The sequence below is a fragment of the Numida meleagris genome, chromosome 2 (assembly GCF_002078875.1).
Source record: "Numida meleagris isolate 19003 breed g44 Domestic line chromosome 2, NumMel1.0, whole genome shotgun sequence".
Taxonomy (NCBI): Eukaryota; Metazoa; Chordata; class Aves; order Galliformes; family Numididae; genus Numida; species Numida meleagris.
The window spans coordinates 1504179-1522360 of NC_034410.1; positions in this window are offsets into that span (position 1 = coordinate 1504179).

Consider the following 18182-nt stretch of genomic DNA (forward strand, 5'->3'; position numbering starts at 1 on the left):
CCATGTTGCTTGAACACCTCTACAGTTGGTGACCCCACCTCCTCCCTGGGCAGCCCGTGCCACTGCATCACCACTCTTTCTGAGAAGAAATTGTTCCTAATATCAGACCCAAACTTCCCCTTGCACAACTTAAGGTAATAACTTTAAGGCTACAGTGCTCCCAGTTGCACATGCAAAGGCATGATATGCTGATAATCAGTCTTTTAGTACCTGGGGAAGATGGATTAGAAAGGGTAAATTGGTTCTTCTGCATCCCACCTCCCTTCAGCTCTTACAGGACAGATGTTCCTGATGAGGAGCTCCTTTAGGTCTTCCTCAAGTTATTGGGGATAGAGGGGAGTGATTCCCTCATCCTGTTCCAGATACCAGCTCCAGTGGGCACCCATCACCGACCATAAACCATCTGTACCATTACGTCTCCATCAACCACTCATGGCTCCAGAGATGTCCATGATCAGCCAGCCCTCCTGGGGCTGTGAACACCTCCTGCATTATTTAGACCCCACGTACTTAATTTACTCGGCGTTCAAGTTGAAGAACAAACACCAGCACGATGCTTTGCCTGAGAAATGCTTTGTGATCTGCTCAGCCTACCCGTGGAACTCAAATATCTGTGGTCAAGTGGTGCTCGTTGGGTGCATCTTCTCCACAGAACATGTTAAATATGGAAGTGCTACCATTAATGTGGAGTACATCTGATAGTATTTTGGGCAGCGGAGGCTTGAGTCCCGATAATGGCATTGGTTGGTACCATGAGTGGTTTCTTCTTCCACTTTATCCAGTCCTGGGTTTATTCTGTGGCAGCATTTTAATGCTGAAACCAATGTGCCAGTGTTGCAGAGATCCATGCTGACGGTGCTGCAGCTGGAAATGAGGCTGCATCAGGGATCCCAATCCGTGGAGCACAGGTCATAGAATCAGAAGCCTCGAATCACAGAATCATACTCCTGGATTCCCAGAGACCTAGAAACAAGGAATGGTTTGGGTTGGAAGGGACCATCTGATTCCAACCAGTGCCAAGGGCAGAAACACCTCTCACCAGACCAGGCTGCCCAGGGCCCCATCCAACCTGGCCTTCAGCACCTCCAGGGATGGGGCATCCGCAGCTCTCTGGGCAGCAGTGCCAGGGCCTCACCATCCTCATAGCAAAAAAATTCTTCCTAATGTCTATTTTAAATCTACCCTCTTTTAGCTTAAAGGCATTACTGCTTGCCCTGTCACTACATGTCCTTGTAAAAAGTCCCTCTCCATCTTTCCTGTAAACCCCCTTTAAGATCTAGAAGGTCAGTATAAGGTCTCCCCTGAGCCTTTTCTTCCTCAAGCTGAACAACTCCCAGTGCTCTCAGCATGTCTCCATAGGAGAGGCCTTCCAATACTCTAATCATTTTCCCTTTTCTGGACTGCTTAAACACCACTGTTCCTCATCTTAGGGTGTCCTTGGCACAACTCATGCCACCCCAGTGCTACCAGGTCATCCAAATCAGAAGCATGTTAGATCCATGGGGTTACCTTTCAGGAGTATGAAGTGATGGTCCAGCTCTGCTTGGGCTCACTCCATTCACGTTAACTTTACGGACAAACCTGGAGCAGTGACACTGAGTTCAGTGGGCAACTCTTCTTCCAATGAAGTCTTGTGGGGTGTGCTGAGTTGGGTCTCTGGGACCAATTTGGTCTGTGGGATGGGCAGTGCAGCAACGCCAGAAAATCTTCCTTTGAGTTATCCTATCCCTAGCCCACCACCATGGACACAACCAGAGCTTTTCCAGGTTCTCTCATGGACGGAAGATGCTGTCCAAAGGCAAAGACAAAAGACAGGAACATCAAGATGTCCCATTTGGAGAGCTTCATTCAATTTTAGGGTGCTCCATTAGGGAAAGCTGTCTTTCCACCACCAGGGTGCTACTCTGCTTTGTAGGTTTTGATGTCCTTATGCATTCAATGACCGTGCACAGAAAACCAGGATTTAAAATGCTCATCTGAAATATTTCACCTCTAGCAGCACAATGCCCTGAAATTCCTCGGTCTGCTAGTAAGACGCTAATAACATCTCTGAAACACCAATATTGTGTTCTGCCACCCCTGGCTTTTTCCCAAATGATTCCCAGTTAATTAGCTGTAACAGAGGAGGGTGCCCCAGCTTTCCCTATGTAGTCACTTGGCTGCAGAGATCTACAAGAAAGCATCACACCGGAGGTATCAAGGTTATTCTCAAGTTTTTTTTTCCTGGATGGGAATGAAGTTTCGGCCATTCTCCATCATCAAAACCTCATTACGTTGCGCAGCCACTAATTGACATGCCCAAACCTGACAACTTGCGTCAAAGGGGAAGACGGCAGTCACCCTGGGACCCGCCAATCAATGTCACAGGCGTCCCAGGCCCACGCTGAACTTTGACCGCCTGCAAGAATGACGGCGATTGTTTCAGCTGGGAGGAGAAAGATGGAAACCAGCCTAATTATAACATCAATGTCAGGCCACATACCCCCTCTGGACACCTGCGTGATGGAGAAAAAAACGGACGGTGGCTGCTGGGGTCCAGCTTGTGTGAAACTACTCAGGATGTCCTGGCTTCTTTGGGTTTTTCAGGCCTAAAGACTTCACCTTGAAGAGTTTTGTTCACCCAGGAACTGTTTTGTGGGAGTGTGGAGATACACATCGCAGAGCTACTGTGACTGGAATGATGGCAGGAGTGAGAAATACCAATATCCAAGGGAATTCCTGGGCTGCTTGCAGCAACGTTTGCCAAGCAGAGGCAGTCGGGGTTGGTGCAAGGAGGAAGGACCGCAGAGAAAACTTTGGGGGTAGTAAAAGGTTATGGTATGGACAGATGGTAAAAAGGTGGCCTCAATCAACGTGAGGTGGGATTATTTAATTCATTTAGCCTGCCTACAAGGCAGCCATTCACTGCCAAATTCATTCCCTGATCCTTTTTTACAGTTGTTGCAGAGAAACATTGACCTGAGGCTGCAATTCATCCATCCTTTTCCAGATACCTGAGGTGACTGCTGGACCTCCAGAGGAGCCTTCAGTCGGTGCTGTCTTCATTTCATCAAATCTCCTGCATGGCAGGAGGAAGGTGAGCAGGGATAGAGGTGAGAGAGGTCCTGGGCTGACGTTATGCAAAGATCAGGTGAGAATTGGGGGATCTTGTAGCTGTCCTCAGGAAAGCTTCACCCCAAACCTCACAGCCACGATGTCCCCTCCTCCAGGACATGCTTATTCCCCATGCACATTTTGGGTCTCAACCTCCTTAATTGCCAAACAGGTCCCAAAATCATCGACACGTTTTCCCCCTGGTGGATGGCTTGTCCTAGCCTGGACCCTGCATTGTAACAGGTCCCCATCTGGTTTTTAAGCTTTGTCATAGTTTTTGCACTGTCCCACAAAAGTAGAACTGGGGAACTTTCCCCTCTTCTTGCCCTGAGCACAGGGAGAGCAGGATCTGTGAGGGCAGTACCAATGGGATGGGCTCACACAGCCGCCTCTAGCACTTGCTTGGAGCTCAGCAGACCTCGTTTATGGGTTCCTGTGAGATGGGTCCTGAGTTTTTCCTCCAGCCCAAGGCAAATCTACTGAAGTCAAAGACAGTTTGACCTCGATGTGGGGCTGGGCTTGCAATGCAGAGAAGCAAGCAAACAGCTGCTCCCAAGGCCCCATTAGCTAAAATTCAAGTGTAAATTAAGCTCAGCTCCTGGCTTGCATGGCCCAGTAGTGCCTGAGTGACCTTCCATTTAACTGCAGATGAGGGCATTCTTGCTTAAGGACGCTGTCAGTGCTAAAAGTTCACAGAGGCCCACTGGGTTCATGAAAGGGAAAACCCAGCAAGGATCCTTAATCTACTTGGCAGAAGTAGTTGGAGGTTGGGGAGGATCTGCTTGTCCTGGCCTGGAGTGGCTGCGATGTCCATGGGGAGCCCTGTGCAGTGCCTGTGAGCATCACAGATTTAGTGGGCATGGTGGTGATGGGGTGACAGCTGGACAAGGTGATAACAGTGGTCTTTTCCAACCTTTATGATTCTGTGATCACAAATGAGGGTACTGGGAGGTCTTCTTAGCTAAGGAGGTCATCTACAAGGACATCTCCTTGCCCAAGACCACATTGGAGTGCAACAGCAGAGCAAGAACTGGATCTACCAGCTCCCAGGCAAGGACTGGCCAAGGGATAACTGCACACTCCAGATCCTGGGATGTCTTTTTCATTCCCTCCAGGATGCAAGGGAAAACCTGTGCTCACCCCATGCTATGATGCGATCTGGCCTCCGTGTTTTCACCATCCCTTGGGCGAACGTTCATTAATTTCAATTATCCCTTTACATTTGCAGCATATGCACCGCACTTATCTCTAGGGAAACAGCTGTGATTTATCCTGGAGAGTAAGATTGCAATTAACATTTAAGCCCATACCCGCAATGCGGTTACAAAGGCAATATAATGAATCAGCCTTTTAATAAGCTCCATAACCTTTGAAAACTCACCCGGGTGGGAGCTGGGCACATGCATGTGCCAGCAGATAACGTGTGGCTGATGCTGGCACTGTTGAAATCACTCCACCCTTCCCTGATCTGCTGAACAGCACAAGAGGAGCACGTGCTGCTCGCTAAATTAGAGCTGGGGATGTGAAAATAAACCAAAATAGAGGCTGATTTCCTATTTTATTCTGCAGGCATTGATACAAGCTGGCCATGTGGGCTTGCTTCTGGAGTTAGCTTATGGTGTTTTGATGGAAAGGCTGAAGGGGACCACCTACCCCTTGCCATCACATTGGAAAAAAATGAGATTTTGGGGTGCAGGGCAGCTCTCCCAACCTGCCTGCAGCCAGGGTCCAAGATCTGAAGCAGTGCATCTCTGGAGGTGTGAAATCTGTAAACCAGGCAATGAATTCAGGGTATCCCAGGAGCACTCACCAGCTGGGTTGTGGATTGCTGGAGGCCAGGAGGTGTGGAAACGACACCAGGGTGGCATGGGGCATAGGGGACTTCACAGAAGGTGCTGGCATAGCCCATTGTGGGCTTGGTCCCCGTGTATGGCATGAGTGTGACAGGGCACAGCTTTGGGACAGGTCACTAGGCTGGTGCACAGGGGTGAAGGCTGGGAGGAAGGTCACCAGTCTGGATGGTGGCTCAGGCAGAGGAGAAGACATAGGTTTGGGATGCGTCACTGGGAATTGCTTTAGCTATCAAACATAGCTTAGCTAAGCTCTCCTTCTAACACCATTCTCCTTGGTTGTAGACTCATGCTGTGGTCATCGGAGGAGCCGTGGGGCAGCTGTGAGGTCCTAATTCTGAGTCATGCTGGAAAAGCACCTGCCCCGCTGGCTCCTCTGCCTGCAGCCGCTCTGTTCAACATCTCCAGTAGGAAGCTGGGCCCCGAGCTCTTTTTTTATCTAAGGAACAAACTGCAGCAGTGAGTTTCCTTGGCTCGCCATCCCTCCATCAGCTGTTCCAAGATGTGCCGAAGTAAAGAGCTTTCCCCGGTGTATGTCCTCACAGCATCTCCTAAACCAGAAGCCATCGTTCTGACTTCATCCCTGGCACCCCAGCAAGCTCCTTACTTTGTTTTGGGCTCCTGGATGGTCTAATCCTGTTTGTAGGAGATGAGAGGATGCACTTGGGTGATGCTGGCTCCTCCCCAGGTCTTAATGAGGTCCCTAATGGTTTTTGAGTCCTTGATCCAGCCAGGGCTGATCTTTGCATTGGGGCTGGGCAAGGTCAGGACTTGGTTTTCTTCTTCTTTTTGTTTTTTTTTTTTTTTTTTTTATATCCTTTCTAAGCCAAAATGAAAGGAAAAGCAGAGCTGCCGAAAACATTAAAATTTGGAACGGAATAATACTAGCAGACCTCTTCAGCACACCCATCAGATTGCAGGTGCTGGCTGCGGCTGGCTTGGAATCAGGTTGGGGAACATGGAAAACTGGGGGGGAAAGGGTGGAAAAGAGAAAACTGGATGGGCTCTTCCAAAAGTGCAGAAGCTGAGGGTTTCATTCAGTGCTTCAGGAAAAAAAAAAAACAGCACCGAACACAGCCCTTTTCTGCTCATTTTGCATTTGGTGCATTGCTGTGTTCAGGGCCATGGGCTGCTGCAGGAGTGCTTGTCCTGATGGAAAGTCAATGTGTTTCCCCCTGCAGGGAGCGGGTGAGCTGCCCCCTGGTGCTTTCATGCATCAAAAATCCCTGACTTCCCATAACATAACTGTGCTCGTGATTTCAAAATGCAGATGAAGTTTTATTTTTCATTTATTTACTTGTAATTCGTTTATTTTTGCTGCTGGTTCTGTGGGAGGTTTCCTACAGCAGATGGCAGCAGTGGCTTTGTGAAGGCACCGGGGCCGCGGAGTTGCTCAGCATCCCCCCCAACCTGCACTCTGCCCAAGGATCTGGACAAAACCCCCCCACCCCGGAACCAACCACCATGGAAGCCTGCCCATTTTTCAGCAGCAAAACATCAAAACCCGCTTGCCTGGCTGCGTGGATTTGCCGGTGTCTAATAGAGGGGTTAAGCATCCTACCCCCTTCTCGGGGTCCTGGCGCATGCATCTCTCCTCCCCCAAACACCATGCTTTAGGAAGTGTGTAGGACTTCATGCTGGAGCTGAATCACCTCCTGCAGTATTTTGGAGCTGGGACGCAGCCAGCATGATCCTTATTTTTCTGCAACAGCGATTCCCATTGGAAAATCAATCTCCTCATTGGTTTGCGCTTCGTAATGATTGTGTTTCTCCTCCCTCTTTTTCTTTTTGTTTTTTCTCTGGCTTGGTTTCCAAAGTCAGGGATGCCTGGCTTGGAGCCTGTGCGTGTTCCCCCTCCACAGCCATAGGATTATTGATCCGATTATTCCCACTCCATTCAGGGCTGGAAAAATGCCCTTCCCAAACACTGTATTAAATCCCTGTGGGATTTCTGCCTGGTGCCACTACGGGACAAGCAACGTACCCAAGGCCACAAGGATGAGATATCAGTGGCAAAGACCCTCCTGACCCTGACACAGGGATGGGGACACCGGTGTGCTCCTGTAGACCATCCCTGCGTGGGGACAGGGCACAGCACTTCTGCTGCAGTTAATTTAGGCTTCTACTGTTAGCACGAGTGGATCTCCGGTCTCATTCTGTGCGGGCAAAACCCAGATGATAGATACAAAGGAAAGGATTGATTTATTTTTTTTTTCCTTAACATATACGTATTTATATGCATATATTTGCATGCATCAGTGGCAAACACCTCTGCAGCTGGTGCACGAGCGCAGCTTTGTCCCGCCGGAGCCTGGGTGGTCCCCCCAGCATCGGCGAGTGAAAAGGGCTCTCTGAAGCACTGCACTGCTTTATGGCAATAACTGCGGGGAGTTATTCTCCCCAGAATTGAGTCCATGACCGGTGGAAGGGCGTTAAGGTAGCGCTTCGCAGCTCCAATTATCTTGGCCGCTCGAACAAAAAAGCAGATTGTGTTGCCGGACAAAAGGCGTTTTCTATGTAATTTCTTGTCTCGAAGCATTCAGAGTGTGTAATGCTGATAGAAACACCCCAGGGCTGGGCTATCTCATGTTGTGGTCAAACCTCCCCAGATAACTATTTGCTGGGGAATTGCATTCAGTGGGGGGAAGCCAAAAGCGCATTCAACCCGTGGCATTGCAATCCGGCTGGATACAACAGCTGGAGGCTGTGATCAGGGCAAAACCTCTGCCAGTGTGGGAGCAGGCATGCAAGATGTGGAGGCACAGGAGATGGCTGCTTGCTTCTTCTCCACTCTGCCCTCAGCACGACAGCTGGCAGTCTATGTTTCTGGACCTTATCTGCTGTTTCCTCTGGCCCTGTGGCTGTTGCCAGAAAGCAGAGCTCAGCACTGCCCCTCTGCTCCCTGTGAGGGGCTGTGGGGCCACGAGGGGCTGTAGGGCCATGAGGGGCTGTGGGGCTGTGAGAGGCTGTAGGGCCGTGAGGGGCTGTAGGGCCATGAAGGAGCTGTAAGGCCATGAGGGGCTGCAGCCGCCATGAGGCCTCCCCTCAGCCTCCTCTGCTCTGGGCCCAACAAACCCAGGGCCCTCAGCTCTCCTCACACTCCTTGCCCTGCCGATCCTTCCCCATCTTTTCTGCCCTCCTTTGGACGCTCTCTAACAGCTCCGTGTCCTTCTGACACAGCAGCCCCCACCTGCACCCCGTGCCCAAGGTCAGGCCGCAGCACAGAGCAGATGAGATGATCCCGTTCCTCACCCAGCCAGAAACACTGGGCCTGATGCACTTACAGCATTTATCTTGCTACAGATGACCAAAGGACATTTTTGGGGGGCAGGCCAATGGCTTTGATCAGCTTGTGATTGTCTCCTGCACGTTTACTGCACTGTCTGTACAGACGGGACCTGTGGAGCTTTGGGGCTACACAGCCCCCAACAGCTCGTCGTGGCAGAAAACAAAACGACGCAAAACAAGGAAACAAATACAAGCAAAATACGACCACCAAGAGTTTGTTTTCTTCCAAAAAGCCTTCAGTGACCTGTTTTCCAGGCTGCTGGCCAAGGCGTTGCCAGCTGAGGGGACATTTCCAACACTAGATGGAGCAGTGGCCCCAGACATGAAGGAGCAAAACCATCCTGCTCTTCTTGAAGTCACTCTTTTCCTGCACCTCGGCCAGGAAGAGAATTTGGGGCAGAACAACCCTTTTGCAGCACTCAGGGCTGGTTGCCAGGCTGGTGGCCTTCTGCGTCCTGCAGTGGGGACCTTCCCTCCGTGAGCTGTCCCCTGTGGAGGACAAGGGATTGGGGTCCTGCCGCTGGGGACATTGACTATCCTGGGGGCTGGCAGGTGGGAGATGAAGATGAGGAGTTCTTGTGGGGATCAGGGAGATCAGACTCCGGCCATTTCCTCTTTGCTTTAGCACAAGGGATATTTCCTCACTCACACAGGGGATTAAGAGGTGATGGCCAGCCATGCGGCAGTGAGGGTGGTGGTGGCCGTCCTTTGGGAAGTGGGGAGGATGTCATGGCGGGGTTCAGCCCCTTGAAACTACTCTGGGTAGAGGCAAGGAATGGGGACAGTCCCCTGCTCTGTGGGCAAGCTGGCTGTAAGGAGACCTGGGGTTTTCTATGGAGCTAACGGAGCTCCATAGCTTTCACATCAGCTCATCCCTACCTGCCACGTGTGCCCTGAACGTGCAGAGCCAAGGGGAAAGCAATTCTGCACATTTCTTCCTTCTCCAACATATTTCCCATCTTTCATCTATGTAGGGCATCTGTGTTTGGACCTCATGGGACAGATTTAGTCAGCATATTGCATTTTCCCTCATGTTTGGAGGGTACATGAGCTGCAGAACCTCAGCCCTGGCAGAGTCTGTAAGAGAAACCTTTTTCATCAGATAAGCAGGAGCCTCCAGGATGGAGCTACAAGTTGGAGGAAAGCTATAGGCAGACAACCAGCTCTTTGGAGGTGCTGTGAGACTCAGGACATGCTGAGAAAGTGTTAGGAGCTCCATATTACAAGGCTCCTTCTACGTTCAGTGTGATTGGTGTCTTACTTGTGTGCCTTTCCCTCTTGTCTCATGGCTGTTGTATGTAGGCCACCTGCGGGCTATGTCTCATCTGGTAGATATGGTGCACTGGTGTGAATTAGTGGTAATCCTTTACATCAGCCTTTTGGGAACTGGTATACCAGGGAGGCACCCAGAGACTTTCCTCTCTGTAGTTCATCAGGGCAGATGACCTGATGGTTACAATTGTCGATGTCAACTCCATAAGACAAGACCTTGAGCTACCTTACGCAGTCCATCTACACTCATGGTCCCATCACCTTTACAATCTGGTAAAGAGGAAGGCCTAAAGCTGAGCTGGCCCCGAATCTTATGCAGAGTGACCAGCCATGGTTCTCTGTCTGCAGTAGGCTCAGCCTTGAGTCTGCTCTGCTGGGTTCTGAACCCTTGGTGGCTGTGTCTAAACTCAGCTCCTTTATGTCTTTGGATCCAGGAATGTGTCCAGCTCTCAGTGAGGCAGCTCAGCCAAGCTCCTGCTCTTTGATGAGGTGGATGTGAGCATCAAAACAGCTTTAGGGGTCTTCACATGGAATCACTGCAGGAATATCTTAAGGAACAATTACATGCAAGACCTTGTGGCTGTGTCCTGAACTATTCCCACAGAGTGGATTGATGCAAACTGAGCCCCAAGGCCACCTGCCATCAACTCCTGCCCACCAAATCCTACAGGAGATGGGGCTGCATGTTCCTCCTCATGCTAGACTTCCACATGAAGGTAGATGTGGCTCTGGATGTTCCAGCCTGACCCTACACCTAAATCCTTCCTCTGGTGTTGAGAGACTCGTTGGGGACACTAGACCTTGTAGGCTTCACCACTGCATCTTCAGCATGACGACGAAGTGCACAGCCCTTAACAGCATCACAGTTTCCTCCTTCCCCTAAATCCTCAGCCATGGGGTGCAGAGGGGTGTGTGCAGCAAGAGCTTGGGTGCTTACCTTTATTCATAATCATAGAATCGTAGAATCATTGAATCATAGAATCATAGAGTCATAGAACCATACAGTCGTATAATCAGTCGTAGAGTGGCTTGGATTGGAAGGGACCTTACAGAACATAATGGCAGGCTTCAAAAACTGCCCAGCATCTCCCCAGTGCTAGGAAGGTGGCTTATCTCGGTAATGACCAAATCACAAATACCTGAGGCTTGAGTCACGATGCGGGAAGGAAACGTGCATAAACAAGCAGCAAGCCAGGAAACTCCACCGTGGTGATGGACAAAGGTAAAAGTCAGTGGCTTGGTATGTCTGCACGGTAGCAGTAAAGCCCAAGGTAGCAGGTTTCAGCTGATAATCACAGCACCTCAGGCTGTGCTCTTGTGAGTGAGGCCAGGGCACATTTAGGCAGCGCTGCCGAGGAACACCCAGGCTGCCAGGGCCATGGGCTGGGACAGTAGGAAAAGGCACAGCGCTTCCCTGAGATCAGATGGGAAGGAAATAGGAGAAAAGTCCACCCCCCCGGAGGTCAGTGCTTGGGAAAACTGAAGCAGGGCGGTGGTCACCTGTGTTTCTTGGAAGAGCTGGGCTGGTCCCATCTCCAGCCTGCTAGGGGTTTTGGGAGACCCCTGTCCTTCTGCATGGCTTTACCTGTGAGCAGGCTCTTCCCTACACCCCTGAGCCCTTGCCATGACCCTGATCTCTCTTCCCTCTGCCAGACTAGCACAGAAAATAAACAGCCCCAAAGCTTGGCTGTCAGGGCTGGATTCCAGCAGGGTTTTTCCCATCCAACCCCTCCAGATTTCCCCTCCAGCTTGAGGCATGAAGGGAAACAAGTCTCACCCAACTACTAAAGAAGGCCAGTTATCCCCCCGTAAGCTTCCAGCCCCAAATCAGGAGAGGACACACACACGAAGCTGAGCCACACATTTTGTGCCTCAGTTTCCCCTTATGTAGAAAGAGATCTCTGAAACTGCCCTCTTCTGAGGGCGCTCTGGATGTAGTTATGGCATTTTTAATTTATTTCTGCTGAGTGTTATGAGGCAGCAAAGAGAACACTTCATCCTTCTGAGAGAAGGAGGAAAATCTGAGGAGGGAATGAAGCATGCACTGGAAAATGGATGGAGACCGATGCACCTAGGGAGGATGGAGAACTGGTGAAATCATAGAATCATGGAATCATTAAAATTGGAAAAGACCACTAAGATCACTGAGTCCAACCATCAGCCCATCAACACCGTGCCCGCTAAACCACGTCCCTCAGTGCCGCGATGATCATCACTGGTGCCTGGTGGCTCTGGGACAGCCCAGTGGCATGGGGTAAAGGCTGCTTTTCCAGCTCACTTCAGTGTCAGGACTTTATCTCATAGTGGCGAGCCACGAGCAGGCACAATTGCTGGGGTGAGAGTGCCTGGCTGGCTGGGAAGCAGCTGCCGAGTGACGGGTGCACGCCGAGTTTGCATTTCTGGCCGGAATGCTGCTTATCACTCCCCTGGCATTTCCCATTTCTCTTGTGCCACACTTCAAGCACAAGAGGCACATTGTCACCATTCCTCCAGTGGCAAGGCGGGGGGGTACAGGGGTGGGGAAACACCCTTCCCTGCCTGCACCTCCGTCTCTATAAATCAAGTGGAGTTGGACGGCTCCCCGGTCAAGTATGAGCATTCGAACTGCGATGTGAAGTCATTTCAGTAATGCGTGCCCAGGAATGCACCTTATCTGATTTCCATCCCATAGTTTCTTTTCCCAGTCCTGCAAACGAAGGCACTGGGTCCCCCTAGGACCCACTGGAGAGCGTGGGCACGGCGCCAGCATCTGCTCCGGGGTCAGCGTGGGGACCCTTCCCCATGAGGCCAATGGCATTCGGATGCTAAACAGCTTCACAGCCTGGACAGAGGACATAAAAATTACCCCAGGAGCTGAAATATGCGTGTATACGGATAGATTCCCTTCTGGATTATTGGGGAGGGGGGAGCTTTCTGTGCTGGATTTCTTTAGAAAAAGAGCTTTTCCTCCACTAGAGCAGGAGGGGGCTGGTGGACTGGGGAAGCACGCCTGGAATGTGACAAGCCTGTTCTCCTGCTTGTTTGTGTAAACGAGTTGGGTCTATTCCCTTCATCTCCAAGTGCATGTTTTAAGCCTCCTTGCAAAGCAAATTTACTTTGAGAGCATGTGGATGCCAGCACAGGGGAGACGCAGGCTGGCGGTAATAGTATGATGGTAACAGTAATTAATAATACAAATCATTAATTATAATAACATCTCTATTTTTTATTTTTATTTTTTTATTTTTTGACCCAGAAGTGATGAGTGGTGAACAAGGTCTCCATCCAGCACTTCCCACCTTCATGTCCACAGCTCTTCCTGCCGGTCTCTGTGAGACCACCTGGGCATTCCCAGTTGGGAATTTCTTGACAAGATTCAGGTTTAATTTATTCTCTGAAAGAGTGGTGATGCATTGGCACAGGCTGCCCAGGGGGGCGGTGGGGTCACCATCCCTGGAGGTGTTCCAGAACCATGGAGATGTGGCACTGGTCAGTGGTCGTGGTGATGATGGGTTGACAGTTGGACTTGGGGATCCTAGTGGCTTAGGAAAACCACAATGTCTCCCACTGCCAACCTCAGTTATAGCTGTTACCAAAAGCAGTTTCTCAATAATTGCAATAATGGTGATGATGATGATGATTTGAGGCCAGTTACAACATTCCTGGGAATTTCACTCTCCAAGATGGCGATCAAAGACCCTCAGATGCCTCAAGACCATCTCCCAGGTGTGACTGGACATTTCAGACAAAACCCATGAGCATCTTGCCTTGCTCCCGTGAGAGGCAGCCAGCTCCATTTCTCCTCCTTTCCCCATGACACCTGCCTGTCAAACTGCCTCGTTGCTGCTGGGCAGACTGGCAAGCAGCTTTGGCATCCCCTTATCATGTCCTCCCAAGCAGCATTTTAGGTGAAGTTGTGCAGGTGAAGACAGACATGTGGAAAGGCAGCTTCTGTCTCAAACAGTGCAAGGTTGTGTAATTATCTTATGCTTACAGATACCAAAGCAGCCAATGGCTGCTTGCTTGTAACAATTTAGTTAGTAGCTGCATCTCTTGTACCCAAACCTCATGGACAGCCTGGAGGCATTATCCATGGCTAGGTTCACCCTGGCAACTGGAAGAGGGTAGATTTAGACTAAATATTAAGAAGAAATTCTTTACTGTGAGGGTGGTGAGGCACTGGAGCAGGTTGCTCAGCGAGGCTGTGGATGCCCCCTCCCTGGAAGCATTCAAGGCCAGGCTGGATGGGGCTGTGAGCAACCTGGTCTAGAGGGAAGGGTCCCTGCCTACAGCAGGGAGTTGGAACTAGGTGATCTTAACTGTCCCTTCCAACCCAAACCATTCCGTCATTCTATGATTCTATATCTCCTGGAGATTTAGGTCCATGACGTGGACTGTTGAACCAAGCCAACAAACTTCTTTTTTTGCAGTATTAATGGCAAGTGGTTTTTGTTCTTCCTTAAGAAAAAAAAAAACCATCTGCTGTGTGCCTCAGTTTCCCTCCCTGAAAAAAAACCAACAACTTGTGACACTTAAGGCTTCCCAGCGAAAGTTGGGTACATCTTGAATAAGAGACTGAGGGCTGGGTACTTGGGAATATTGTTTTGCTTTGTTTTGTTTTGTTTTGAGGAAGGATTCAGTACTGAAACATTCCTTTTCAGTGACCTACACCAGGAAGGCATCAACAGGCTGAAGATGCTAGAGAAGGAGATGCTGGAAGAAAGTCAGACCCCCAGATTTGCAGTGCTACCAATATCATCCAAAATAATGGCTACATTACAGGGCCATGGAGCAGGATCCAAGGGTAGGTGCTACATAGCGAGATGTGGGAGGTTTTCTACAGTCCTGGCATCTTGCTTTAGAGTGCATTCGGGGTTCTAAGTGATCTAAAGGTCCATTTTTACTTGATTTGTGCCTCATCTTTGTCCTTGTGGGACTGCTGGACATGCTTAGCTTGACCTCATTTTTTCCTTTGGCCTCTTATATGTGTACTGTCCAAGGGGAGATAAACTGTTCAACTTCTGCTTTTTTTTAGAAATAAATGAGGGCAGCTTTAGCCACTTGCGGAAATCAATGACAATTAAATCTATAATGAGACGAAACATAAAAGGAAGAGCTATTCTTACCGTATCTGTTGTCATTGTAAGCCCCAAACCTCCCCTTCCTCTTTACCTCATAAACAAATGTCTACAATTAGAAAAAAAAAAAAGTTCCTACTATCAGCTTTAGCAAAGATGATCCTGTTGGTTCTAGCTTTGCAGCCCTAGCTCTCTATGTCTTCTCTATGCTGATGGAAGTGGAGCAGAGATTTATTCAGCTGTATCTGGAGCACAGCCTTCCTGCAGCCTGACATCTCCCAAGACATCAAACCTACTCGGTTGCACAGCAAGGTGTGAGTGAGAGGGTTTCTTGAACAGGGAGAAGTGAGTGCCCCAAAAGTTGAACAACCCCTCATCCCACCCCATCCTTCTCCACCCAATCTTAATCCCCAGGATTGACCTAGCCTGCACTGGGGTTAAGAAATCAATATTTCCAAATCAAAAGTGCTTCCATACATTCAGTTCTTTCGTCTTCTTACACTTCAGTCGAGGGAAACAATCTCTCTCTGGCCATGGTCAATGGGGAGAGGCACCAAGGCACTTTTCCAAGGCAACTTGTTCCACCCTATCTCTGAATTCCCTCCTGGAGATGCTTCCTTCTTGGGTAACCACTCTCCCAACTGACGTGGTCCTTTAAGCCCCTGATTTACGCGGGACTGATTAGACTTGATGATCTTTAAAGGTCTCTTCCAACCCAAACTGTTCTATGATTCTCTGATTCTGGGTCAAGCTGTCAGATCCAGCATTTGCCCCTCTCCACTGGAATTCCTCCTGTCGGCCGAGGCTTCTCCAGGCCCCAGACGCGGTGTTAAATGCTCTGAAGCGTGTCAGGCTTCCAGTTCCATGTCGGGACACGTCTGAGGCATTAAGCTCTGAATGCCATGTGAAGATCAGGAACATTTTTGTGGCAAGCTGCCATCTTTCCCCGTATCATTTACCCCTGAGTGACAAACCCTGGCTCTGAAATGCCTCTAATGCTTTGCCGTGCTGTGGCTTCTCTCATGCAATGGTCTCTGAGCGCGGTGCAGACATTATCTAATTACGTCCCTCCCTGAAGCAAAATGAGGCAATTCCTGCCATTTTCAGCATGCTTGTGTTGCGTCACATGGAGCCAACCCAGGCAGACAGATTATCCCCAGTGCAGGTGATGCTTGAGTCTGCTTCTCTGCTTTGACTCCTTGAATGACGGGCAGAAAGGAAACACGATGGATTCATGGATCTTATGTGCCTGCATGCATGCATGCTCGCAGAGTTGCACCCAGTTTGAAAGCAAGGAAGAGTTTTTCAGTGCGTCTTTGCTCAGGAACTCATTTCACTAGGGCAAAACTCCTTCAGACCGCATTCACTGAGTCACAGAATCACAGAATTGTAGGGGTTGGAAAGGACCTCCGGAGATCATCAAGTCCAATCCTCTGCTAAAGCATGTTCCCTACAGTAGGTTGTGCAGGAAAGTGTCTATTGAGTGAGGTTCAGGTGCCCAGAAAATCTCATCACCTCCATTGGTCTCAATAGGAGCCCAAGAAGACATCTATGTAGGCTCCTCATTTGGATGCCTTACTTTGCCTGCTGACTTTTACACGTAATGTCAGGTGGGATCCATCCTGCCACAGCTGTGACCAATAGCAGTGGGACCACACTCCATGTCCCCACTAGAGTGTCTGTGCTCATTTTCTTCATGCACAGGGACAGATCCCAGCTACACGGGATCTGCACGGGTTGGAAAATATTACACCGTTGTGTGGTCTGGGGTTATTTTCATTTTCACCGACTCAGTGGGTGAAGCTGTCAACTTAAAACCAGGAGTCGAATTTTCCTTCCTTTTCTTCTTTTCCCCACCTCATTTTGGCCAAAACACTCAGGTGATTTGCTGATGCGGATCAGCTGGATTAAGTCATTGATCTGATGCCGCTTGAGTGCCAAGAAGTAAATATTCAGCACTGAAAAGAAATAAAAACATGCCAGTAAATCCAGCAGTAAGTACAACTTAAAGTCTTCTGAGTGTCTTGCTTGGCACTCACAGGGTCAGCCAGGCTCCTGTTCCCCAGTCCCCAGTGCCAGTGCCTTGGGAAGATGCCCCATAGGATGAGAACAGCCTTTAGTTTCAATCCCTTTCTTAGTTTCCATCCCTTTCAGGGGGTAATGTCGCATCTTCCAGCTTGAACAGGGTGGGAAATAATAAGGGTAGCAGTTTTCCCATTCCTCAGCAAGGTGAACTCCAGGCTGTTTAAGAAAGAGCAAAGAGCAGCTCCACAAGATGTTGGTGGTGGTCTGAGTGGGGGGACCAGCCCTTTCTAGACCCAGAGGTCCAAGTTCAAATCTCTTTTCCACTCTCAACCTTCCTCCTGCCATTAACTCTTTAAGGAAGAGAGTGATTTGATAGCGCAAGTAGTTACTCATTAGAGCAAGTATGAAATACTGTTGGGATGGACATTTTTTTCTTTGCTTGTAATTAGAAATTCTGGGACCAAAGAATATTTCCTGACAAGTTTACTGTGGACTGAGATGTGACTAGGAAAACCCCTTTGTTTTATGAAATAAAAAACTCAAAAAAGGGCTCAAAACAAAACGTCCCACTCATGTGCTCTCTGAATTGCATTTTTTTGGTGGGCTAAACGGGGTCAAAGCTCCCCTGGTAAACCTGAATGGAACAAACTAGTAAAGAACAGTACAAAAATATTGCAAAAATCCTCTGTCCCTTCTGTATTTCTGCAAGAGAAGGTTGATCCATGGCAGAAATATTTCAGTGGGGACTTCTGATGGGGACTTCAGGGAAGATCTCCTGAAACAAATCCAGAAGAGATCAGCTTCCCTTTGGAGAAACCAGCATGGCAGACCTTGAGAAGAGGATACTACACATTCAAAGTTGAGTGGAAGAGAAGGGTCAGCCAGTCCCATGCTGCTATGAGATGGTGAGCACTGGGTGACTGAAGGCAATATCTGCTAAAAAAAGTATCGAAACACCAGGGGAAAAAAAAAAAAGAGAAAAGAAAATTGAATGGTGTGGCGAGTTCCCAACTTGCTCTTGGCATGTTTTTCTTTGGCAATGTACCTCGTGTGCTATTTGCTCTTTTTGGGGAGAGTCCCTCAGAGAGCAATTGAGTGCCCTTCATGGTCAAGACTGTAATTAGCTACTCGTCTCTCCCTGCAGGCATCTGGATGGGCTTCCCCAGTACATCCATGGGTAGGGCACAGGGGGAAGGCTGGCAGCCTCTGGGCTTCACAGGGGGAAGAATTTGCATCAGCTTAATCAGAGGTAGCAGAGTTGGCCAATCTCCTTTTCTCCTTTTTTTTTTTTTTTTTGCCTTTTTGTTTTGCTTTGTGATAGGTTGCTGAATGCATGAAGTGACGTGAATTGGTCTGATTTCATTAGTCTGTTTAAAAATAGAGATCTGGTGTTTGTACATTTCCCCTCCATCTCTCACGACAGATTGTTGGCTCTCTGCTCTGGTAATCTTGCTAGCCAGCAAACTCCCTCTGCTGGCACCACTGCTTCCCATTTTCTCCCAGCTGTGAATCTGCAGTATAATCAGTCTTTCCCCAGCAGCACGATTGTCTTCATAGGAGCAGCACTGTGCCATGATTTCATGCAGTAGTTGCGGGG